This window comes from Crotalus tigris, unplaced genomic scaffold, assembly GCF_016545835.1.
Source record: "Crotalus tigris isolate CLP2741 ecotype Arizona unplaced genomic scaffold, ASM1654583v1 scf7180000017937.1871474, whole genome shotgun sequence".
NCBI lineage: Eukaryota > Metazoa > Chordata > Lepidosauria > Squamata > Viperidae > Crotalus > Crotalus tigris.
Window position 1 is genome coordinate 129,162 of NW_024096729.1, and position 27,416 is coordinate 156,577.

The 27,416-nt window shown below is 40.2% G+C and overlaps 1 protein-coding gene across 5 annotated transcripts in view; it reads right to left on the reverse strand.

Moving 5' to 3' along the window:
* TESPA1 (thymocyte expressed, positive selection associated 1) overlaps positions 1 to 16,567 on the reverse strand; it is a 69,608-nt gene extending 53,041 nt beyond the window's left edge. For 2 of the 5 annotated variants that reach the window (XM_039344723.1, XM_039344724.1), the window contains exons 1-2: positions 16,123 to 16,567; positions 15,408 to 15,494 (exon numbers count right to left, since the gene is read on the reverse strand). The gene's annotated coding sequence lies outside the window, so the exon portion shown is untranslated. Of the gene's footprint in view, positions 1 to 15,407; positions 15,495 to 16,097 lie in introns of all 5 variants that reach the window. The other 3 variants (XM_039344726.1, XM_039344727.1, XM_039344725.1) reach the window with 2 other exon arrangements.
* Between the last annotated feature and the right edge of the window lie 10,849 nt (positions 16,568 to 27,416).

The following is a 27,416-nucleotide window of genomic DNA, read 5'->3' on the forward strand; positions in this document are numbered from 1 at the left end:
TTGCAAGCTCGCCTGAAGGTCAGTTGTGTGTAAGTTTGGGGAAGAATGCAAGAGAAGCAAGAGAAAAGAGACCTACAAATGTTATTCTTGAACCATTACAGAATGGACCAGATCAGGGGTAGGCAACCTTGACTCTTTTATTAATTCTGGGAGTTGAAGTCCACAAGTCATAAAAGAGCCAAGGTTGCCTACCCCTGGACCCGATGATTCACTGTTTGGAATGATAAGATTTTCCATCATCCACAATGACTGGGGAGAAGACAACTAAACTCCTTAAGAAAGGACTATGACTCAAGAGTCAGAGAACTTGTTTAATCTCATAGTGCAGGACACTCAAATAAGTACAGAATTTGCCAAAGGAAGTTTTCCAGAATATAAAACTTCTACAATCAGAGCTGTGTAGGTAGGAGAATGTGTTCCCCAGCCTCTTTATATTATCTAGGAAAAAGAGTAGAAGTGTTATCTGGCTGACAAATATGAGATGATAGATGTAGGTAATGACTGTGTGAGAGAAAAAGCGAAAAGATACACAATGTGTGTTCTGCTTTGTTTTAAACTTGATTTGTGGGGGGGGGGGAGAAATGGTAGTTCAATCAAGAGTATTTATATCTGGTAAATGTCCAGTAAATACAATATATTTTTCTCGCTTACTAAGTAACATTAATTAAATAGTAATTTTATTTTGTTTTCTTACAATGATAACCTGTTCAGGAGGTTTCAAAAATGGAAATTAGCCCCACGATCCTAGCAAAAGAACAACAGAAAACAAGTGAGCATTGAGTTAAATAAATATTAAGCCATCAAATGGAATGAATATACAGTTTGCTCTTCTTTACTTTTTCAGAACTGGGAGTGCTTCAAGCAAAGAGCTTTGAGGAACCCCCAAAAGTTCTTCTCTGTCATGGTTGGTGCGCTCTTTGCTTTTGTAAGACACAACTTACCTGCACCTGAATCAAGTTAAGATAACCGAAAGCTTTTGAAAAGCCACAAGAGGGCGCTACACTTCTGCCATATTTAACTGGAAAAGGCAAGCTGATAAAGGATTGTTGGTACGTACCGTTATCTGGCATGCCGATTGCAAAAAGCAGCCCCTTGAGAGAAGACCGCCGCATACTGTACAGTCACTGCAGTTTTGCACATAGGCAGCAAAGCTGCGTTCATAAAGACAGTCAGCAGGAACAGTTGAAGAAAAGAATTGGGGCACTGAGATTGACTCCTGATTCAAGGCAGGAATCCAAACGGAACATTCCCTGATAGAAAGCTTCCAGCCCCCACTTGAACGCATCTCTGAAGGAAGCCTGTTTATCTCTCTGAGCAATTGACACTCACTCACTTTGTCACTCTCAAATTGCTTTTGTAGTCAGGAAGATTTCTCTCCCCCCCCCCCCATTCAGCCAGAATTAGCATTCCTATAACTCAAACGCACTACTGTATTCTAGGTCTTGTAGTCAAGAAAGATCTTGATCTTCTTCTAGGTGACCTCATTTCAGTTTCTGACGAATGCTTGTCCTTGCCCAGTCATCTTTTCCAGGGCCTAGTGCCCAGCTCCAGCAATCTCTCTTATTCATTTCTGGTCACTTGAGCCTCTTACTGCCCTTCTTTAAACCTGCTCTGGTTTGTCACAATCTGTCTTAAAGTGTCTGGGCATGATATTTAAGATGCTTCCTGACCAACACAAACTGAAATAGAACATCCCACTATTTGCAAGCTATAACTTGGTTGATGCAAGCTAATACTGTATAAACGCTCTTCCAGAACTTAAGATCAGAAAATTTTGCTTTCTTCATTCTGGCTAAATAAACTGCATGGCCAAGTAGTCCTCTGTATACAGAACCATTCCCCTGAATGCTGATTGGCTAGATTCCTTTAACTTACTAAATCCATAAAAAATGCTTGTTGTCAACACACTTCCAATGCAGAACCAGCATAGTGCCCTGAAAGTTCTGTGTGTGTGTGTGTGTGTGTGTGTGTGTGTGTGTGTGTGTGTGTGTGTGTGTGTTGCAGTCAGGTACATTCTGTAATATTTGGCTCATTCATCTGGCATAAAATTCAATGACTGTCCCTGGAAAACTTTAGTTCAATTTTGTTTGTTCCCAACTCTCTTCCAGGCAGGCACAATTCCAAATGCAATTGGTTTTTTTGTTTTACCTCTAAAGAAGATTGTTTATATTCTACAATCCCACAGAAGTACATAATGATGCAGGATCGCATACAGAATTCAGATGCAGACACTTATAAATATTATCAGTCTTTTTTTCCTTCCTTCCTTCCTTCTTTCCTTCCTTCTTCCTTCCTTCCTTCCTTCCTTCCTTCCTTCCTTCCTTCCTTCCTTCCTTCCTCTCTCCCTCCCTCCCTCCCCCCTCCTTCACTCCCATCAAGCTTTGTAAATTTCCCGGAAAGTGTCTTAGTGATGTTCATTATGCTATATAGAATTATCCCATTGGTTATTTAAACCCAATATTATCAACATCAGCTAAAAGCAGCTCTCCAGAATTTTAAAACAGGAGGTATTTGGGTAAACTCTTTGCTTCATAGTTCTTTGTCTTTCCTCCACAATTAGCATGTCCAAATAAAAGGCACCACAAAATAAAAGTCCATCAGAAGAAAGTATAGGGGTACAGAGATACAGAGGGGAAACATGCAAAGCAGCATAATATTTACATTAGTGCTTTCCTTGCACAGAATTTGGATTGCCTTATAATAGAATTTCAGGGTGGGCTTATTGATTGTGCCAAGTATTCACAGAACCCTATTTATATAAAATTACAAAAATGGTATTCCCTAAAATTTAGGAGCCTAGTGCCAGTCAGAAGAATCAGGAGATGTCACATTTTGAGGCATTTTCCACATGCACATTCCCAGAGGACAGAGATGACCTGAAGACAGAGATGACCTAACAATAGCTTCCTTCTGTTGAGACCACTTCACCTTGTCCCAGCTGATGAATGAGGCAGGATTCAGTTGTCCTTGAGTGCCCTGATGTTAATGTCCCTTATGCCACCCCATCCAAGGGCAGACACAAGTCAGAGCCTTCCACAGGATCTGACATCTTCATCAAAATGAAGAAAGGAGCAGCACAATGGCACAAATCTTCCAGCACAATGGGGCAATGTGCTTTCCTCATTCCTGCCCCCCCCACCCACTTCACTTTGCAGAAACTTCTATTCCAGGTGTGTAAAAATCTGTTACAATCCGTCACTTTGGAAGGCAGTCAGCTGGTTGCCATAACTCCAAGCAGAGAGAACGAAGGAAAATAGGGGCAGCCAATATCACCACAATGGAGTTTTCTGCCAATTCGAGGATGGCTATCGCTTCGACTCGGCCCCAGAAAAGGGGAGTGGAAGAAGAGAGTGGAAAACAAGAAGGCAAAAATCCGTTCTGTTTTATCAGAGCTGGCAGCTGTTGAAGCAAGTTGATTTTTATTTTGAAAGAGGGTTTCCCTGAGCTTCTCCTAGTTGATCTTTAGGGTTATCAGAGCTACCAGAGGACACTCCAGGGGTTACTGTTTACCAAAAAGGCCTAGGGCAAAGGGAGATTAGGGTCCCCTTGCTTGCAGAATGGAAAAGAGGTGAGCCAAGGTTGAGGATGCAGCTCTCTCTGCCTTTGCAGTGGCTTATATTTACCATTGCAATTGCTTCTGTTTATTCACCCAGCATTTGGCAAACCCTGACTCTGCCTGCTTCTTTCTTCCCCAGTCTGTGCATGAATCCTGCCATGCCCAAGGCCAATCCACCTTGCATTGTCAGGGGAAGATTCAAGGCCTCCCTGCTGAACCACAACAGCTGACATTCTGCCTATGTCCTGAATGGAGACTGCCTTCCCTGCAGAACTGTGGGGAGGAGAGGAGCTTGCCAGCCCCCTGCCACTTAATGAATGACTAATTGTGGCACTCCCGCCAGTTTGGTGTTTGGCTTTCTTGGTAAGCTTCACCTGCAATGAAAAGGATACTACTGTGGCTGGGAATCAAGACAAGCTATCCTAGAGATGAGCAAATGTTAGCCCAATTATGCAGGATGGGGCAAAGAGAGGCTATTTTGCCTGATGAAGAGGCAACTGTAGGGATCCCAAATAAGTGTGAAATGTCTTTTAAAACAGCTTTTAGAAGCCAACTTTCAAGCATGATTTATATGTTGATTGGGTCTTCCCTCCAGGACCTCAAGGGAGTGTATGCCAATGGTTCTTAACCTTTTTGAATGAATCGCCCCCTTGAGCCAATGAGGAAGTTGTCATCCCCCCCTCCCCCAACATAACCTCTCAATCACAACATAGGAAATAATTCTTCAATTTATGCAAACACTTGTTTTGTTTTCTTTAAAATTGTCATCAGGACATATCGATGCAAATAATTTATTTCCAGTCTTTTTCCCATATCTCAACTGTGTGAAAAGTTTTGGTGCCACCCGTCACTTTATTCCCAAACTTCGTGATACATGTATTTCATTATTATCTTATTTATTCAAGACACTTAAATGTAATGACCACTGAAAGAAAAATTCAATTCCAAAAAAGTGAAATGCCGGAAAACAAAAACAGTAACATTTAATGATTGAATTACAAGTGAAATTTAAGAAATATAAAAAGGGTAGAGGCTGCTGCGCAACGCGCATGAAGATAAGCAATGTATATTCACATATGTATGGCGTTCTGTACTGAAGCTGGCTGGAGGAACATTTGAAAACACAATTCAATCCACTAATAGCGAGCAATCTGATATTTTTGTACGACAGATATACAGCGATTCACTGTATGGAAAAGTCTCGAAAGTGTCCCCAAAACTTCTCGCTCCATCGCCCCCATATCGCCCCCTTTTCATTCCTTTGCCCCCACATCGCCCCTTTTTGTTCCATCACCCCCCTGAAAAATGAAATTGCCCCCTGGGGGGCAATATCGCCCAGGTTAAGAACCACTGGTGTATACAACACTTTCTTCCCATTTTCTCTGCACCATCATTATGAAGTTGATTGACCTCGGAGACAGTAATTGTAGAGAATAAGGAAAATTATCTTGATGGAGATATGCAGGAATGTTACCTAACCTAGGCAAAGGGGACTAAGGCATTATTTAAGTCCAGAACTAGAATAGATTAGAGCTGGAAGGGACCTTGGAGGTCTTCTAGTCCAGCCCCCTGCTCAAGCAGGAAAAGCTATACCATTTCAGACAAGTGACTGTCTACTCTAGTCTCTTCTTAAAAACCTCCAGTGATGGAGCACCCACAATTTCTGAAGGAAAGCTGTTCCACTCTTTAATTGTCCTCACTGTTAGGAAGTTTCTCCTTAATTCCAAGTTGCTTCTCTCTTTGGTCAATTTCCAACCATTGTTTCTTGTCCTGCCCTCTGGTGCTTTGGAGAATAGTTTGACCTCCTCTTCTTTGTGGCAGCCTCTCAAATACTGGAATACTGCTATTATGTCACCCCTGTTTCTTCTTTTCTTTAGGCTAGCCAAACCCAAGTCCTGCAGCTGTTCTTCATATGTTTTAGTCTCCAGGCCTTTGATTATCTTAGTTGCTCTTCTCTGAAATTTCTCCAAAGTCTCAACATCTTTTTTGTAGTACGGTGACCAAAATTGGTTGCAGTATTCCAGGTGTGGTCTTACTAGGGTTTTATAAGAGATAACTAAGAGATAACATCTGGAAGTGGCTCAGGTAGATGCTTCCCTGATTCACTGGAAGTATAAGGAGGGAGAGGTACAACATAGACTTGCAAGATTCTATTATTACAACCAATCTCAATAAAAGGAATATTAGGCTTCTTGTAGAATTGATTTTCTGCTCCGATCTACTAGCGAGGTTGACTGTAACTGGTCCAAAGTCTTCCAGTGAGAGTTCAGAGGTTGATTTAAACTTTGAAGATATCCTTTGTTCATCATCTAGCCACTGCATCACATTATCAAATCTATCCTTTTGAATTTGGAAGAATTAGTAACTAATTGAACTTTGGGTCTTGTCAGCTCTGCCATCTTCGCTGGCAGCCTGCCATAAATAGAGGGAGGGTAGAAGAATTTGGGGAAGAGGTACAGAAGGAAAGAAAAAGAGGATGTAAGGGAGGAGGGAAATACATTGACAGGGACCAGAGATGTCAAAAGATGCAGCTACCTCAAGAATGCCTGGCCTGGGAAAGAATGTGAAACCTCTTCAAGACATGCCTGACAACAAAGTGATTCTCAAAACATTGCACCAGGATGCTACTGGACACTGATGATCTGGTCACAGGGGGAGGGCCAGGAAAAGGGAAAACTTTTAACTTGTGATATCTGCACAGGAATACTTAGATCTAGCCTTGCTTTTGCTGAAACCACTAATCCTTAGTAAAAGAACTTATCACTTCAACCAAATAGAGTTGAGGGACTTTCTTTCCTAGGGACATAGCCGGGGTAGGTCTGACAGGTCTTGTGAAGCAAAGGTGAAGAACTGGAGCTCAAGTCTATATTAAGCATTCTGACTACCAGCCATGCCAACTAGAATTCCTGAATAAACAAAATTGTCAACCCATCTCTTTTCTTTTACTCAATGTATTTTCTGTATGTTATAGTTTCATGGGAGAACAGAAAAAGTAAAGGATGTGGCATTCAAGTCAGTTGCATAGGCACTATCTTCTTGAGGATGCCTCTGAGATAGTTTGGGCTGAGATGATTCTTCCAAAGTCACCAACTGAGTTATGAAACAGGATCTCTCCATTGCACTACAGTGGCTCTTTTTAATAAGAGCACATCAGATATTCTCAACTTTGCTTTCTTTATTTGCTCACATGTTCATGAGATTATGTAGCATTTCCTTGGAACTTCTTGTTCCCACTCATCCTGAGCTTGTCTGGGAAATCTCTAGTTTTTGGATAGTTTGTTCTAGCCTCCGTTCTTCTGAATGCTTTGGGCTTCCTATCATCCCTGAAAACCAAGTATGCAAGCTAGTTCCAAAACATTTGCAGTGTATATTGGGATAGGGAAAAAAATTATTTTGGCTTGCCTAAGCAAAGCCCCAAAGGGTTCTGCTTGTAAAAGACCTGCTGAAATAGAAAAAGTACAAAGTGACTTGCTAACATTCCTTGTTTAACGCAAGCACAAATTGTGCAGAATTTCTCTTGTTCTCTGGCCCATCTCATTTGACCAGATGAATCCCTGCAAAGATTTAGACATGTTGTTTCACGAGAGCAGCCTCATCCAGAGAAGTATTTGCAGGAGAAAACTGTCAAGTGTGCAGATTATGCTTTACTTTTCCTCTATTTTTCAACATTATCCTGCAAACTCCATCCACCCTCAGCCTTATTTTAATAACCAATATGTCCTATTCAAGTTCTGAAATTAAAATATAAAACACCACCTGGAGAAAAAGAGAACATTTTCAAAAGAAGGTTGGACGGATGTCGGAAGACTTACACATCCTTCCCCCTTGTTGATAGTTTCCTTTAAATGCTTCCCCCATATTCTTGGCATCTCAGCCCATTCAGCATCCCCTTAACAGAGAAAATGTAAAGCTTTGCGTACAAAGTTGCCTGAATTTAAAGGAATAAATCAGGAAAGATACCGAGACATCTTGATGAAGAGACACCATCATTTGCTTTCCCAAACAGTATTATTCTCCTTCCCTACTATCACCACTCATGAAAATTCTCAGAGCAGATTGAGCAAACAATTGGCAAACAATTCAAAAAGCCTCGCCAGAAAACAGAGGTGACTCTATTCTCTGTAGAAGAGTCTCCTGTCTCTTCTTGTTCTTGATCCTGCCTTCTCTCTCCAGGATGCCAGGTCTACTTGAAATAGGCTCCTTTTGGTTTATTACTAGCCAGCCAGCCAGAAATTGCAATTTCAACTGTCATGAGGCAATACTTGGCATTGTCATAAAAGGCAAAGTGGAGCAACATTCCTGGCAAGAAATAAAGGGTCACCTTCTGTATTGCAAGACAGCCGGTAAAAGCAGACACAATGCATAAGTATCAGATCAGTGATGCTGCTGTCTGGTGAGTGCTATTCCCCACGGGTGGGTTTCAGTCTCCCCAATGAATCAAGATTCAGAGGACTCATTGAATAATAATAATAACAACAACAACAACAATAACAACAACAATGATACTAATAGCAATAACCTCAGTGAGGCACTACTTTTGCATAGCTGTGGGACTTGTGTGCTGTGAAGATGAGAACTATACAAAGTTTTAACCATACTGGACAGGTCTCATCAGAGAAGCCAGATGACGAGCGTCTCTCCAATAAACAATACGGTGAGGTTTAATTAATGAAAATCCATACTGGATCAGTCCTTGCCTGAGTCAACAGAGTCTGCACCTGATGTTGGAGCTGTTGGACGTGAAGTGACAAATAGGCTACACAACGCAGGACTGTTGGCTGAGCAACCAGGGCCAGAAGCTGCAGGACTACTGGGAGAAAAGGTGTTTACTTGTCACAAATATACAAAGAGTAACAACAAAGAAATACATCTCTGTTACTACAAATCCAAGTCCAGCAAGAAATGAATAGCTGAAAAGAACGCACCGGTTCTAGAAAGAACAACATCCAGAATCAGAAATAACAGAAACAAAAGTCTTGCAGATCAACGCTGATTTATAATATGAAATGAAGTATTCACAGAAGCAGAATTAGAAGGACTGCAAAAGTCTACTCAGGGCACAGAAATCAAAGCCTTTCCAGAAATAGCTCAGGCTGTGGTAGAGGCAAACCAGGGGAAGTTAGCAGTAGAGGAAGCATGTGTTGTTGAATCCTTTCTGTGGGTGCTCCATCACTGGAGGTTTTTAAAGAAAAGATTGGGCAGCTATTTGTCCAGAATGGTTATAGGGTATCCTACTTGTGCAGGGGGTTGGATTAGAAGACCTCTAAGGTCCCTTCCAACTCTGTTATTCTGTTATTCATTCCCAAACCAACTCTCTGCCTCCTACACACGACTCAGAAAGAACAAAGCCCTGTAACTGAACTGAACTGCTCAACACTGTCCATATATACAGCCAAGGTATCGCAATGGGGTTTGGACTGGACAAATATCCCATCTTCAACATCAATAGGATAAAAATAGTGAAAACTGATGGAAGCAAGATGCCCTGTGGAAATAAGATTAAAAATCTGAATGATGATAACTGCAGATACCTGGGTATCCTTCAGGTTGACAACATCAAGCACATCAAGAAGGAAGTTAGAAGTGAATACATCATGAGATTGTAGATGACCTTCAAATTGAAACTCAGTGGAGGAATCACCATCAATGCAATGAACACCTGGGCAATTCCAGTCATTAGATACACAGCTGGAATAGTGGATTAGATTCAAGTGGAAGTAAAAGCCCAGGATAGGAAGACCAGCAAAACAATGGCAATAAATCATGCCCTTCATCCTCACAGCAACAATGACAAACTCTACCTACCAAGGAAAATAAGTGGGTGTGCTATATTGCAAATACACCTGACAGTTGAGCATTAGAAGAATATCTGAAGGCTGGTGATGAAGATGTACTGAAGCTAGTATACCATGAAGGTTTACTGAATATCAAAGAGACCAAACTAGCCTACAAGGAAGACCAAATGATGAATAGAAAAGAGACATGGCAAGATGAAGAAAGAAAGAAAGAAAGAAAGAAAGAAAGAAAGAAAGAAAGAAAGAAAGAAAGAAAGAAAGAAAGAAAGAAAGAAAGGAAGAAAGAAAGGAAGAGAAGAAACAGACAAAGCAGATATCAATAAGGCCTGGCAGTGGCTAAGAGCAGGAAAGTTGCAGGAAGAGACAGAGGAGCTAATTCTGGCTGCACAAGACCAAGCCTTAAGAACAGAAGCATACAAAGTCAGAACCAAGAAAACAGCAACAGATAGCAAATGCCACCTCTGCAAAAAAGCTGAAGGAACAGTGGACCACCTGGTTAGCTGCTGCAAGAAGATGGCACAGTTCTCATCTTAAAAAAAGGGAAAAAAATGGACCCAGGAAATTACAGACCTATCAGCCTGACCTCAATACCTGGGAAGATTCTGGAAAAGATAATCAAACAACGAATCAGCGAACACTAGAGGCAAACAAAGTCATTACTAAAAGCCAACATGGGTTTGTCAAAAACAGATCATGCCAGACAAATCTTATTGCATTCTTTGACCAAGTGACAAAATTAGTGGATCAGAGGAATGCTGTGGATATAATTTACTTGGACTTCAGTAAGGCATTTGATAAAGTAGATCACAACCTGCTACTTGATAAGATAGAAAAATGTGGGTTAGACAGCATCACCACCAGATGGATCCGTAGCTGGCTGATCGGCCGTACTCAGCATGTGGTCCTCAATGGAACTGCATCTACATGGAGGGAAGTGTGTAGTGGGGTGCCCCAGGGCTCTGTTCTGGGCCCAGTGCTCTTCCACATCTTCATCAACGATTTGGACGAGGGGATAGATGGGGAAATTTTCAGACAACACCAAGCTGGCAGGAATAGCCAACACTCCAGAAGACAGGCTTAGGATACAGAAGGATTTGGACAGACTTGAACACTGGGCGCTATCTAACAAAATGAAATTAAATGGTGAAAAAAATAAGGTTCTACATTTAGGCAAGAAAAACCAAATGTACAGGTATAGTATAGGGGGTACCTTGCTCAATAGTAGTAACCGTGAGAGGGAGCTTGGAGTACTGCAGTTGCCAAAAAGGCCAACACAGTGCTGGGCTGCACTAACAGGGATAGAATCAAGATCACGTGAAGTGTTAATACCACTTTACAATGCCTTGGTAAGGCCACACTTGGAATACTGCATCCAGTTTTGGTCACCACGATGTAAAAAAGATGTTGAGACTCTAGAAAGAGTACAGAGAACAGCAACAAAGATGATTAGGGGACTGGAGGCCAAAGCATATAAGGAAAGGCTGCTGGAATTGGGTATGTCTAGTTTAATGAAGAGAAGGACAAGGGGGGACATGATAGCAGAATTCCAATATCTCAGGGGCTGCCACAAAGAAGAGGGAGTCAAGCTATTTTCCAAGGTGCCTGAAGGCAGGACAAGAAGCAACGGATGGAAACTAATCAAGGAGAGAAGCAACCTAGAACTAAGGAGAAACTTCCTGACAGTTAGAACAATTAACCAGTGGAACAACCTGCCTCCAAAAGTGGTGAATGCTCCAACACTGGAAGTTTTTAAGAAAAGATTGGACAGCCACTTGTCTGAAATGGTATAGGGTTTCCTGCCTGAGCAGGGGGTTGGACTAGATAACCTCCAAGGTCCCTTCCTATTATTATTATTATTATTATTATTATTATTATTATTATTATTATTATTATTATTATTACTGACTACAGACAATGGTATGACAAAGTAGCAACAATGATGCATTGGAATATCTGCAAAAAGTATCACTTGCCTGAAGTGGTGAGACCACAAAATAGACTAAGTAGTAGAAAATGAAGAAGCTAAAGTTTTTAGAATTCAAACAGACACACATCTTCCATGTAACAACCCAGACTTAACAATTGTTGTTAAGAAAGATAAAAGAGTCTGGATAATGGACATTGCAAGATCTGGAGACAGCACAATAGAAGAGAAAGAACTGGAGAAAATCACAAATTACAAAGACCTGCAAATAAAAGTGGAATTACTGTGGCAAAAGAAAGCAAAGACAGTAGCAATGTTACAGGAAGTCCTTGACTTACGATCACAACTGAGCTCAACATTTCTGCTGCTAAGCAAGGCAGTTGTTAAGTGAGTTTGCCCCATTTTATGATTTTTCTTGCCACAGTTATTAAGTGAACCACTGCAGTTGTTAAGTTAGTAACATGGTTGTTAAGTGAATCTGGCTTCCCCATTGACTTTGCTTGTCAGAAGGTCACAAATAGTGATCACATGACCCCAGGACACTGCAACCGTCATAAATATGAACTGGTTGCCAAGTGTCTTACTTTTGATCACATGATCTTTGGGATGCCTCAATGGTCATAAGCATGAAAAATGCTCATCTGTCACTTTTTTCCAGTGCCATTGTAACTTTGAAAGGTCATTAAATGAACTGTTGTAAATCGAGGACTACCTGTAATAGGCGCCTTCCATGCAATTCCAAAAATATATGGAGCCCCACTTGAACACCATTGGCATTGGTAGAATCACCATCATATTACTGCAGACAGCAGCTTTATGTGGAACAGCTTACATCCTGTGATTCCTTTATAATAACAACATCTACCTCTCCCAGGTCCTTGGGAAGGACTCAATAGATGAACAAAAATAATAGATCCAATCTAAAATATCTGGCTGGTTTTGTGCCCACCTATAATAATTATTTAAACTTGTATGCCAACTGATTCTCAAGACTCTAGCCAGCTCACGGCAAACAAATCAATGAAAAGATAAAAGATGGCAAGCATGAAGAAAGAGGTCTCATTTTCCCTCACTGAAGGGGTCTTCTAAAATAGCAGCAGAGGCAGAATGGGACAACAAACCGCAGTCAACTTATCATGGCCAACTTGTCACATCGAATTCGCCATGTCCAACTTGCTGCAGCTAACTCACCACGGCCAACTTGCTGTGGGACAACAATTCAATTTAATTATTTAATTTTTTAAAAAAAATATTTTAATTTTTGTCATCCACATTTCATTCTGTCCCTCTTTTTGCATCCTTTCATTAATGATTCTATTCCACCGTTTTTTTGATATTAGTGTAACTCTCATCCTGCAGCGAGTTGTCCCACAGCAAGTTGGCTGTGGCGAGTTGATTGTGGTGTGTTGGCCGTGGCAACTTGTCATGAACCCCAGCAGAAGGGGACCATCCAGATCTGTTGGGGAACCTTATTTCAGAGGGCAGGCACTGCTACAAAAAAAAAAAGGCATACTTCCAGGATCCTGAGAGATGTTATTGTTTAATCAAAGTAACCACGGAGGGCACCAGCTCTGCAGGATTGAATTCATAGACTTAGACATCAAAAGCTTGGCAAGGGAGAGAGAAAGAAATACCCTTTAGAGATACTATATGGACTATGTTAAATCATAAATAGGTTAACTATGGTTACAGTTTGATGACTTCAGACAAGACATCAAACTACAAACCATGGTATGAAAATCATAAGCTGAGTCCAGGCATTATGTCAAAAACAGTTCAATCATCTGAAGTCCTAGTGTAATGTGTAGGAACACCAACTCTGAGCTGCAAAAATCCAGACGATTAGAGGCAAAAAGAAATTATTATTGTTGTTGTTTTATTGTATTATTGTAAAACACAAGTAGTACATTATACTATTTGGGCACAGAGGTATTTAGACAGTATTAACATCCTAAAGTTCAGTTAAATCCTTAAAGAAGACATTTATATCAATATTAACTGTGGTTTCTAAAAAAAAGTGTTGAAAAGCATAACATTCTTTCAGTTGTCATTCGAAGCTAAATGTGACATCCATAAACAGCTGCACAATACTTCAAACTTTGTTATCCAATAAAGGTTTCTGTCTTAGCAAAAGCAATAGCACTTAGGCTTGTATATTACTTCATCGTGCTTTACAGAACTCTCTGGGCAGTTTACAGAGTCAGCATATTGTACCCAACAATCTGGGTCCTTGTTTTACTGACCTTGGAAGGATGGAAGGCTGAGTCATCCTTGAGCTGGTCAGGATCAAACTCCAGACTGTGGGCAGGGTTAGTCTGCAATACAGCATTCTAACCACTGCACCACCAGGGCTCTATTTCTCTTGTGATTTAATGGTCGTCCGATTTCTGCAGCCCAGATCTAATAATTCTGGCACAGAATTTATTGTCTTGCTGGCTACATGCTGCTCATTCTTCCACTGGAAGAAGCTCAAGGCAACAAAACCACCGCAATTGTTAGGGCCTTGGGAAGACTCTATTTGTCAAACAATAATACCACAAGCTTCCCTTAATCCCTGTGGAAAGATTTCTATAAACCTTTGTGCCTTCCTATAGATTAACAGCGTATTTTCCCCACCATAAATCAGTATATTGGAAAATGTAAACAGGCAGTTCTCAAGGGAGCAGGAAAATAAGATAAACTGAGAGAGAGCTACTGTTTTTCTTTCTTTTTATCTCCTTTCATGAATCACTTATATATAGCATCAGGAAACAGTTCTTTCAGGAAACTTCAGAAGCCAAGATGGAAGTTCATGAAGTCAGCAGTATTTTTTTTTTTATTGAAAATTTTTAAATTTTACAAAAACAAATCCCCTTCCCATACCCCCCCCACCATGAAGTCAGCAGTATTGAAGGAGCAAAAGTTTATAGGTTCTTGCTGCATAGAAGGGAGTAATTCAATTGTCTTAACCTTTTATTTGCTTTTATTTCTACTTTCTTGTGGCCAGGAAGCTTTGGATGCAATAGCAGCCTCCCTTCTTTCACAATGAATTAATATTTTGGTTCAAAACCTGAGAACCAAGGTTTGTCTTCATGTGCCATATAAGCCTCATCAATTATATACTACGGAAGCTAAGATATGATTTATTGAACTTGGCATGTTGTAGGTGCATACGGTTGTTTTGTTAACCTCCTTTAGGTTTTATCACCTTGTGTGAACCAATCTCTGCAGTTTGACTGTTAATGCAGCCAATTTTTTATCACTAGAGCTTTGCCACTTAATCAGAGGTTCTGAGATTTTTTTTTTTAACTAACAAATTTTAAAGCTGAAAAAACTTTCTGATCTAATCCAATATCTTCCTTTTGTACAGCAACCAGCAAGAGATGCTGGACGCTGTACAGAACAGATTTTAAGTCCAGCAGAGGAAAACAGAGGCAGAGCCAATTCATCTGCACTCCAGACAAGAATGAAAAGAGTTTTGAAAACTTTTTAAACTTTTATATAAATAAAAACTGTAACGCATGTTTTGCACTGAATCCCAATATCTGTATCTATCAAAGCGAGAGAGTGTATTCGTACAAAGAAGCCGAATTGTATTAATGTAGTATTCCAGAACTTAAATCCAGGCAGCCTAATTTGGTACTAGTCAAATTAAACCTATTTGCATTTTGAAATATTTTTTAAAAACAATCTCAGGGCAATAATAAAATCACAACAAAAACATTAAGTCGATGCCTGAGATGAATTAAAATCTTTCATAAATAAAAAAAATACAGTTTTGTTTTGTAAAATGAAATACCCATCAACTTTTGAGGCGGAACATATTTTTGCATAATAAAGTATTGGGAGGGGGTGAGGGTGGAGGAGAAAGGGAGGTTGCTTTTCCCCCACAGTACAAGGGAATTTCCCAGAAGATGCTGTCACAAGAAAAATCAGCTAATGATCTTGGTGGAGACATTTACAATTAAACATTCACCTTGAAATCAACTTAAATGCCATCACTCTGATTCTGGAATAATTGGGAGTAAATTATTAATATCTGCAGCATAAAAAATGAATGGCCATTAGAAAATCCACATGTGAATGTGCTTTGTAACTTAGTGATTGCAAGCAAGAAGCATGGCGGGGGTTACATATAGTTAGCGTGACCTACCTGTAAAATCCTACTCTACCTTAGGAGCCATCTAAGGGCCCCACTGGGCGGCTGAGCAGTCTCTGAGGCAAGGTGTCACATCTTTCCCTACAGAGTGAAGGGAAAGATGTCATCAGGGAATGATCTCTCTGTACCTCTCATTTAACTATGAGCATATGACCTTGCAATTTCTCAATCCTCTTCTGAAATGAGAGTACTCTTTGTGAACATCCAGTATAGAGATGAGAGCCATTTGAGACACATTCTCTGCCAGTAACACTTTTTGACCACTGAGTACAGTGCTGTCTAGGAATAACAGAGTTGAAAGGGACCTTGAAGGTCTTCTAGTCCAACCTCCTACTCTGGCGGGACGCTCTATATACCATGTCAGACAAATGGTTGTCCAAATCTCTTCTTAAAAACTTCCAGTGTTGGAGCAAACAGAACTTCTGGAGGCAAGTGGTTCCACTGATTAATTGTTCTGACAGGAAATGTGTCCTTAGTTCTAGGTTGCTTCTCTCCTAGGAGGCACCTGGTTTGACATTTCCCTCTCTTTCATTCATTATTCTCCTTCTTCTCTCTCTCAGTCTAACACTATGGGTACTATTTTTCCTTATCTGCATGCGTTCTGGATGTTGGCAGTTGTAGTATTGGCATAATACTGGGGAAATGTGGCCACCAGCCGCCTGCTTTTCTCCTAAACCTGCCTACCTGTTTCTGCTTTTCCCATGCTCACCTCTTCCTCAGCCTCCACAGGAGCCTCTCTTAGTTTATCCATCTCCTGTCCCAACTCCTTCTTCAGCACTTTCCTCTTTTTTTGGCCTCCCTATACATTTTCCATGCCGGCATCTGGAAACTTTGTTTACTACTTTGCAGCAACTGCTCCTCTCCAGAAAAACACACATTCCTGGACCTCGTTTGCTTATCATTTGATGACAGCTGTCACCGCTACTGCTTCTGTCTCTTCTAGCCCCACACCAGCCTCCTCTTATACTTTTTCAGGCCTTGACCACTGATTCCATCTCCGGTTTCCTCCTCCCTTTTCTTCTCCTTGAAACACTAGGAAATGCCCATTCACTTGCTCGTAATAATAATGCATGGCAATGCAATGCACTTAAAAAAAAACCAGGAAGAAATGGCCTTTGATCAAAGGCATCACATTTCAGCTCCACCCAGGTGTCTGGATCCTAGGGCAATCCTCCATCATTATCCTTTTTAAAAAAATCAAAAGAAATTAACACTAAAGATTAACTTTTTAAAGTGTTTTTCATAGCAAAGTCTGTTTATCAGGCCTTTTATGTTGTTTCAAATTGGCTGATGTTAAGTAAGTTACAACAGGCAAAAAACAGTCAACAACTTAAAAGTAATATAAAGAACTACACCATTGCAATTACATCTATTTTATGCCTACTGTGCTGTCTCTTACATTTAGGATAACATTCCAGGCTCAGAATTCCTTTATTATGCCAAGACTCTTGGAAACAGCCTGGTCTTTACAAGCTCCCTAAACATCAGAGTAGGGCCCAAACTCACCCTCCATCCCTGATCAGGCTGTTTTAGAATCTATTCCAGAGGACAGACCTTCCAACAGAGAATCCTTGTTTCCATACCTTCTCCCAACAAAAGTAAGCAGGGATTCTCAATATGTCTTCCTTGGTGGCAGACAGATTTTACCTGGAATAAGTAGTCTCAAGAAGAATAAGATCCCATCCTACATAAGGTTTTATGGATAATAAGCAACTTCTTGAACTGCCCATAGACTAAAACAGGCAGCCAATGGATCTTCCAAGATGATAATGATGGATCTGACCCATTAGCAAACAGGCAGCTGCCTTCACATCTAGTTGAAATGTTCATGATTATGAAAAACAGTCATATGTATTGTGAATTGCAATATTATGACTAAGAAATAGCAAGGTCATGGGTGAGCATTGCTCATCCGTTTCAGGAAATACCCAACCTGATGTACCATCTAAAGATGAGCACTTCCTGCCCTAGCTCTTCATAAGTACAGGAACTTAAGCAGTTGGTTAATCTGCTCTTTCTGGGGAAGCCCCACCATCTAGAGGCCATATTGGAATGGTCCTGGGTTGTGGTGGGTTTGGATTAAGAGCCATTTCATCTTTCTTGAATTAAATCTCACCCCGTTTTACTCCATCCAGATTCTAACAACCTCTGGGCATTGTTTTCTGCATCGTTTTATTTTCAACCAGCGGTGGAGATGTACAGTTAGATCTACACATGCAGATTACTCTTTATCATGTGCCAATGGATGACCATACCTGAATGCCCAAAGGCTTCTTCCCAAATGACCAAATGGAATTGCCCATTTAGGAAGGAAGAGAACCATTATGAAATGTTGAGCCTACTCCCAACCCTTGCAGTGACCTAGAAAGATATCACTATTATGGTGGAAAAGGCCAAAGTAGACTCAGCAAGACAGTACAGTATTCCCCTCCGTATCCAGGTTCATCACAAAAGCAAACAATGTTATTTCCATCCCATGTCTGGGCCTGGACCATAACTGAAAAGGTCCAGGTAATCTGCTTTTACTAGGGCACTTTGTAATGCCACTCCACAACCTTCCCAAAATCTTCCCCCCAACATGGACGTTGGAGACTGGGCAATAGTTGACTAATAGGGCCAGATCCAGAGGCAGTCTTTTAAGGAAGGATCATTCCAGTGTTTCTCTTAAGGATGCTGGCATCCTTAAGGATCCCTCTCTCAGATCATCCCAATTTCTACTATCTGCATTAACACCCTCCTCCTCTTCATGACAACTCATACTGGTCACCTGAAGTAGGAATCAGTTGGCAGCGCTTGCCTCACAAAAGTCCTAGTAGTAGTAGTAGCAGCAGCAGTAGTGGCTGTAGTAGTTGTAACCAAAGTAATAGCAGTAGTTTTTGCCTGTAATACAGAATTGGAGAACAAAATGACAGCATGTACCATCCACAGTTTGATATAATCACACACTGCACTCCATTTTAAAACCACAGCTTAAAATAGCCTTAAAAGCTATAGAACAAGAGAGTGTCCTGACCTATTTGGCATACAATTGACTTTATTTCATATTGAAGAGCTGAAGTCTAAAGCGTAATGCAGGTATCCAACCTAGCTGGGAAATAGCCTGAAAACAAATCATTGCAAATTTGTTATTGTTTAGGAACATTTTTCACCTATTTTTTCAAGTGGTTTAGAAACGTGCTTGAAAGTGCTCAGAATCTGGGTACTTTCTGAACACCAGACCCAACTTCTCTGCTTAATTTCATATTTATTTATTTCATTTCCTTCCTGTCTCTTTTTCATTGGATCCTACCCATTGTTTCCTGCCTCATCCAGTCTCTTATCTCAGCTACTCTTTCCCTTCAGACTTTTTGTTACAACCCAGCAGTTTCTCCAATCCATGGGGAGGATACAATCCTTAGAAGTTACAACTTGGCAGTGCTTTTTGAAGGCGAACTACACTATGCACTCCCTATAATTAACATGGTCATATTCCCGCACAAGTTGAACCAAGTCAAAGTGACCACCTTATGACCATATGCCAATTGTGACCCAAGTCAGTGTAACAGTGTAAGCTAGTTACTTGAAAGGTCTGACTTAGACCATGTTCTTCATTACTAGGAGAAGACATAAGAGAGGTGGTTGAACCAAGGTCAGGAAGATTCAAGACCAATCTTCTGTTACATGTGTGGATTGTGTTATAACTTCAAAGGATCTGTGAAGTCGAGGGAAATTCTGCAGTTCTCAAAAAAATTAGTCAAGGGTAGCAGGTGAGTTATGTATCAGCCTATTGTTTTGACAGGGATTTTCTTTCTTTCCTGTTGAGCACTAGTCACAAATTTATAGTGAGAATGAGAATTGGAAACTATGATTAGCAAAGGGCATGTTGTATTTTTTGTTGTTGTTGTACTGTTTTCACAAAACAATTTGGTAGAGAATTGTCCCAAAGGGAGGTTGTCTATGTTTATTTAAGTCACAACTGGGGGAAACCATTCTAACACAAACATGAAATCAAGCCAAGATGGAATTTCATTCCTGTGTCTGATATATTTAAATATTGGATTACAGGAATGTGTTCTACCTGGGTTTACTTCTGAAAGTGACCGTAGATCAGCCCTGCTATTGCATTAGGATGCATCAGGCCCTGCCTTGCTGGGATTGAATCTACCTGTCACATAAAAACATTTTGTAGAGGTCTTCTCAGAGTCTTCCTTCTGTGCCAAGTGCATGTTATATAGACCAGGTCAGGGATCTTCAAACTTGGCCCTTTTATGACTTGTGACTTCAACTCCCAGAATTCCTCAGCCAAGCACCCTGGCTGAGGAATTTTGGGAGTTGAAGTCCACAAGTCATAAAAGGGCCAAGTTTGAAGACCCCTGGGCTAGGTAGTCAGTTTTTTCTGTCATGGCCCACATGCTCTGGAATTCACTTCCCCTAGAGACTGGTGCAACATATTCCCACTTATCATTACCCCAAGTGGTTAACACAACCCTGTGCCATCCTCCTCTTGATCCTAATTACTTAGAGCAATTTGTCTCAGGATGGGTCAAATAATGTTTTTAATGTAACTGCCTTATTACCTCCTAGCCAATCTTTAGACTGAAATGAGTTATAAAACTTGCCAATTAATAAATGCATATAATCTCTACTGAGCCTATGGCTTAATTCACACTTTAAGTGTTAAGTCATAATGTGATTTGTTAGCATGTTGTGGGTGGACTCGGCCAACCAAAGATTGTGTAGCAAAAGAACAGTTAATGAATACTCTGAACCCAGACAAAACAGTGTTTACAGAAATTTGTGTCACAGCTACAACAATTTAAACTTCACTGTTTTTTTTCTTTTCATTATGGTTTTAAAATGGTGATTGAAAATGCTTTATGGATGTTTTATTTTTTATTTGTTTGATTTATGGCTTTAATGATTAGACAGGATGATCTATAAAAAAGTATTATGATGTAACTTTAGACAGAGAGGTTAAAATATAATTTATTTATGAAGTAAATAATGAAGAAGCCATTTCTTTGTATCTTCTTTATCTTCTATTTTTCTTAAGCTTTTTTTCTTGCTTTTTTTTTTTTGCTTTCTCTTTTCTTTCTTTCTTTTTTTTCTTTTCCTTACTGTATATTGGTTTGGATTAGTTTTTAAAGACGTTTCAGTCAAAATCATTTATTTGTCTTGTTTTTGGGTTAGGGTTCTTCCCTTGGGTTAGGGAAGAAATTTGTACTCCTATAGAGAAAGGTGACTTCTTTGTTTCTCAGACATCTTTCAATCCATGGCTTGCTGCCTAATTGCTGAGCTCCTCATTTTCTTGCAAGCATTTTGGTCACAATATGGGTCATAAGAAACGGCAGGATTCCAGAGAGTCACTTGGGAAATGAAAATCTAACCAACAATGCTGAGCACAGGGTTTTGGTCTGTTTATTTTTTCTTTTTACATCCACCTGGCTCCTTGTTAGAAAGATCCTCTAGGAAAAGCCTGAGAACAGCCACTCCTTTCTAGAAGGAATTTTAAGGTTGGATTAACACAACATATTAAGCCATGCTTTAGTGATTAACTCATAACTGACTACTTTTTCATAACATTACTAAGTCATGAATAAAGATACACAGTCTTAATGGCTACATTTGTGCCAATTTAAACCAAAACAAAATGGATTGCCTTTTGGTTTGGTGTGATGATGCATGAAAGCAGTCCAAGATTGCTTTTTTAAGAGGCACTGCTAACCCAGATCAAGAGTAGGTGAGTGGTAATCTCCAGATCACCCAACCTGGCAATGAATAATGGGAACTGCTCTCCACTTCCCAATGATTTCATGTTGTCTACCTGTATCTTCACTTATACCTAACAGTAGCAAAGAGACCTAGAATGGTTTCTTCCCTAAAACCTATTGAGAAGGTTGATTGAAAAATAAAAAAAATCTATTTGGTAGCCTATCGTCAATTCAGAAGGATCAGCAGCAGATTTTACAAGGCAGCTCCTCTGAGCCTTTTGCTAATTACACCTGCCCACAGGATCAACATGTCCTCGCAATCTCTGTTTTCTGCCATGTCACTATGATATTGCCGTCATCTTATTCTCGGCCCATAAGTGAGCTGGGTGAAAGTTCTTAGCTTGTACCAGTGTTATAATAGCATTTCCTGTTCTTATTCTGGCACCAATCACACCAAGAAAAGGATTCACCCAGCACACATTAACAGGCAAATAGCAGTGTGTGTGGGTGTGTGTGTATGTAAGTTTTAGAGGATAGTGCAAAGAATGAAAGGGGAGCGAGGTAGGAGACTGACTGGATATTATTGGGGCTTTGTGAGTGTGCCTTTGAATCAGTCTTGACTGACTCCTGGCAATTTCATGGACAAGGCTATGAGGTTTTCTGGGCAAGGTTTTTCACAACCAATTTGTCCTTGCCTCCTTCCTAGTGTGAGAGAGTAGTGACTAGCCCAAGCTCACTCAGCTGGTTTTGTACTTAAAGTAGGGCTAGAACTCACAGTCTCCTAGTTTGTAACCTGGTGCCTCATACATTATACAAAAGCAGAGGAGATTAAAAACTCACTGGACAGCTGGTTATTCAATATCAGAGATCTTTTTGACCCACACACTTGATGCTCTACCCCTGCCTCAATTTTATTAGAGCAGTGCAGATCTTCGATGGGGTGCTTTCCTTCAATGAAAGCTGAAGAAATGCCTTTTCAAACTGTTTTTGGAAACAATGTGTCTAAAAGCAAAACTTCCATGTTGCTTTGCATTACCTCATCCAACTACCTCTTTCAGCAATTTTAATATCCTGCAAAAAGGTTTGTGCACATGAACGTTTGCCTTTATTGGAAGTTCAGGAAGATGCTTGTGCATAGACACAACACATGTATAAATATTTCTCCTAGTGATTGCAAATGTTGGAGCAAGGCTGCAAAATGAGCAAAGCACAAGATGAGTTCTTTGCCCAGGTACAGTCCATATAAGTCTGAAACTTTGCAAGTCCAGAAAGCTCCAATGTCTGCTAGACCTCCAAAACATCTTTTAACCTCTTTGAAGCAATATGAAGTGTCCTAACTCGATTCAAAGCAATTTGAACCTTGTATTTAAAGGAATGGGGCAAGTCAAACAAAACCTCTTCCGATCAGCCCTGACGGTGAAATAATTGTGTCCAGCATATCCAGTTGACTAGGACTATATCCCGTGGTCCAGTCCAAACTGGAGAGTTTGGTCAATCCAGTCATGTGCTTCCAGTCTTTTGCACATGGAATGTAGTGCTTATTCCTGATGCATTGTCTGGGTCAACAGTGTGGGACCAGAACCAGATCTGACTTTCATAACCACCAGAGCTGTTCATTACCCTATGGATTTGCAAGCAAAAAGACCATGATACAGCCACAAGGTAAACCTTTATCTACAGGGAAAGGGAAAAAAGCTCGCTAGAAAAACTGTCAGAATGCTACCTGCTTATTGCTTAAGACACTCCATAGCCAAAGGAGAAAGGAAGAGTTTTTAAAAAGAGACTGGACAGCCATTTGTCTGAAATGGTGTAGGGTTCCTGCCTGAGCAGGGGGTTGGACTGGATGACCTCCAAGGTCCCTTCCAACTTTATTATTGTTGTTGTTGTTGTTGTTGTTATAGCAGTTGAGAGTTGAGTCTCCAAGGACACTTGCTGATTGAAACACAACTGTTTGACCTATGTAATCCTTCCTGAGCAACCTTGGGCCTATTGGGATCAGATTGCATTTGTCCTGGGTTTTCACAGCACTTTATGGAGCACTTCAAACCAATTAGAGGGACTTTTATGCTAATATCCTTTCAAGCAGGGCAAGGGGAACAAGGAAGGCACTGAATTATAATAGTCAAATAAGGAGTATGGGTAGTTTGTATTTCACTGTCTCATATTACATGAAGTCCTCTACAACCAGTCATTTAATGATCAAAGTTACAATGGATGTAAGAAAAATCTAGTTGTGATCTATCCTGAAAGTTACAACTGCCCCCTGCTTCCCCCCTCCCCTGCAGTCATGTGATTGCATTTGACACACTTGGAAACCAATTTCTCACTTACAACTGGTTGCCAAGTGCTGTGCCATCATGTGATTGCCATTGCAATTGTCTCCACAGGATTCCCCAGAAAGTTGATGGAGAAGTTGGCAGGGAAAGTTGCCACCTGCCAAAATATTTCCTGTGACTCCTACAGCAGGTTGGAGAAAGGAAGCTCGGATCAGGAAGATCCAAGCTTCCTTCCTGAAGCCCACTGCTGGAGTTCCTTTCTGCCTGCCTTCCTTCGCTCTTTTGATCCATCTGCTTAAAAACCCGTGTAGTTGCATAACGACTGCAATTGAGAGAGCCAGAATTGCAACTGTTAAGTGGTCATGTGGGCATCTCACTTAATATCCACAATGGCTTACAACTGAAATTCTGGATTCAGTTGTGGTTGTAAGTGGAGGACTACCTGTATCTTTGTGTTAGAGTGTGTCCCAATCAGGAAGAGGAGGCAAATGGGGGAATCAGCCTGGAATTGTTATATAAATACGAGAGGGCAAGATCTGACCCCCTTGAATTCCATTAAACTTATGTAAGATTTGGTCTTTTATTTAAAAGGAAATAGTATTGTGTTCAATGAGTTGCTCATTCATCTTAAAGCTAGTGTGTGTGTGTGTATTGTGCGCACATGCATATACACACAACACAAACACGGTAGCTATACATATAGCTTGGTCTAGTGCACAGGTCGGCAACCTGCGGCTCCTGAGCTTGTTGGACAACAGCTTGAAGCTTGCCAGGTGAGCAGCAGATAGGGGGGGGGGAGAAAGAGAGAGAGAGAAAGAGAGAGAGGGAGGAGGGAGGGAGGGAGAGAGAGAGAGAGAGAGGAAAGAGAGAGAGAAAGAAAGAGAGTGGGGGAAGAGGAGTGGCAGACCAAGGGCAGATAGAGAGGGAGGGAGAGGGAGAGACAGAGAGAGAGAGAGACCCTTTTGACATCTAAAATGAAGATAACACTGCATATATCCTTTTTTTACCTTTGTGTGTATGTAATTTTATTCTCTTAAAGCATTCTCTTGGTGATCATTGTTTTAATAGTATGGATATTCCCAAGAGTCATATTTTTACTTTTATTTTTAATGTGTGTGTGTGTGTGTGTGTATGTATATGTGTGTGTGTGTGTGTGTGTGTGTATACACAAATGTCCATACACACACACACACACACACACACACATCTATAATAAAGGTAAAAAAGGATATAGGCAGTGTTATCTTCATTTTAGATATCAAAAGGGTTTTGCGGCTCCTGGTGTTTTGTTTTTGGTGGGAAACAGGTCCAGGTGGCTCTTTGAATGTTTTGGGTTGCCTACCCCTGGTCTAGTGGTTAAGGCACCAGGCAAGAAAGCTGGAGTCTGTGAGTTCTAGTCCTATCTTAGCCACAAAAGCTAGCTGAATGATCTAGAACCAGTCACTCTTAGCCCAACTCACCTCATAGGATTGTTGTTGTTGTGGGGAAACTAGTAGGAGGAAGCAGTATTGTGTGTAGTAGTCACCTTGGGTTATTGGTAAGAAGTGATAAAGGTGGGATTAAAATAAAATAAACAATATAACATTATGGCTTGGTTCTCACTGCATGTTAAGACAGTATCAAACAAGCCACAGTATGGTTTATTGTGATGTAGAAATCTAAGGCTATGCTATCACATAATCCTAAACCAATTCATTTAAATCATAGTTTATAATGCAAACTATAATGACTCGATTCACTTATCATGCTAAATCATAATAGATTGTTCACCTCAAACAAACACGTCAGATTATAACTGGGATCTCACAAGCTACACCCTAGACTGAAAGCATGCAGCTGAATTTGTTGGGTTTATTTTAAATGAAAAAAAAATGCATAAATTCTCAATTGGGACTTTTATAAATGGATTTAAGCAGGCCAACCATATCTGGATTGCGAAAATCCATTTGACCGGTAAATGGCAGCAAAATTATGCAGAAAACTCTAATCCTCTTCCACTATCATGTGGTTGTGCATATTTTTGCACCCCCATTAAATTGTAGGCTAGGACCACATATTCTTGTTATTAACTCTTGTTTCTATATTTAGAAAATTGACAAAATGTTATGCAAAACTTTTGTGTACTGATTTGCAATTAGCACAGTCTTAACTATAGAGGATTCTGGGAGGTGTAGTTCCAGTACACGTAGTCCTTGACTTATAACCGTTCATTTAGTGACCGTTCAAAGTTACAATGGCACTGAAAAAAGTAACATATGACCTCCACACTTACGACTGTTGCAGCATTCCTCAAGGTCACATGATCAAAATTCAAATGCTTGGCAACTGCTTCATATTTATGACGGTTGCAGCATCCTGGGGTCATGACATCACCTTTAGCAACCATCTGACAAGCAAAAATCAATGGGGAAGATTCACTTAACAACCAACCACGTTACTAACTTAACAATGCAATGATTCACTTAACAACTATGGCAGGAAAAGTTGTAAAATGGGGCAAACTCTCTTAACAAATGTTTCACTTAGTAACCTCAATTTTGGGCTCAATTGTGGTTGTAACTTGAGGGCTATTTGTATATCTGGAAGATACTACATTGGGAAACAGTGATACAAAGAAAATGTAGTGATTCTATTGAACAACACAAGTTCACAATCCATAAAAGTCTTTGACAAAGGGTGAAACAGGGGAAAAAATACCACACAGAGGAAAAAAATGTTGTAACAAAACTAAAGCTGTTTTTAATCACATATACACTATGTGTACCTTTTGCAAACTATAGATAAGAATCTCACTCTTTGTATAAAACAGGGGAAGGCCAGCTATTGCCTAAATGTTCAGGATAAATCAGGCAGAATGATGGCTGATATAAAGCTTGATGACAAAGAATGTGACACAAAAAGATTTTTATTATACAACATGTTGACAGGAACTGTCTAAATTTAATCACCAGCAGACACTGCAATCAGAGGACTTCATTTCAAAACATATTTGACAATCAATTTCTACTCTTCCATACTGTTGATTTGCAGGCTCTCAGCAACCAAGCTCTCACCAAGTGATGTCAGGTTCCCAGGTTCCCAGTTTAACAACATCTGGTTCCCCATCCCTGCTCCCCCACCCCCAAAAAAGATAATTCAAAAGTAATATGTCCAAAAGCGTTATGTATTGTACTGGTCTTAACGACAGCACAAGTTTTAATGTTCATAATCACATTTCACTGCCCCTTCAATATGTTCTAAGAAGATTATTGCAAATAATACTTTGGGGCCTCTAAACTAACTTACTTTTTTTCCTTTATGCACTTATAAATTCAATTGAACTAGACAATTTTCAGGATTAGGGGAGGAAATCCAGTTCCAAATTTTCCAGAAATTCGCCATCCTAAGCCCTAACTGGACAAAAACTGTGAAAAGCCTCAAGTTGTCAAAAGGAAACGAGAAAAGTTGGTTTCAGGGACTATTCAGTTAAATGTATCCCATCCAGGAGAATGAGTTGGAATAACTTTGTTTATTAAAAATGCAGAGGTTACATGTAGCTTCTGAGCAGAGAGGAAAGTATTTTCTAAAATTCATTTTCTAAGCCCTTATCCTATTTCACTGCATGATTTATGAATTGCATAAGACGTAGGAAAAACTGACTCTAGTGAGTATATTTTAATCTGCCCACAATCTGCCCACAATTTCCCTATCCAAATAATTAGCAATTCTTTGTCCCAGCCAGGGCCTCCAAACTTAAAATCTTTTTGGGAGAACAAGTCTTCTTATCTAATTCAATATGAGTAGCTCCCATGGGGATGCCACAAACAGGACAAGAAGGCAATTACACAATCCTGTTTATCTTTCCTATAAATGCCCATTATTTAGCTTATATAGGTATTGAGGCCATGTGTTCTTTGTTTCACCATCCTTTTAAACCAACATGACTGGTCATTGCTACAGCTTGTGATCTCAAATTCCATAGTTAAATTATTGTGGATTGTATGAAGAGATGCTTCTGCTTTGTCCTGATTTTTGTCAGGCCCAAGGAACAAGGAAGG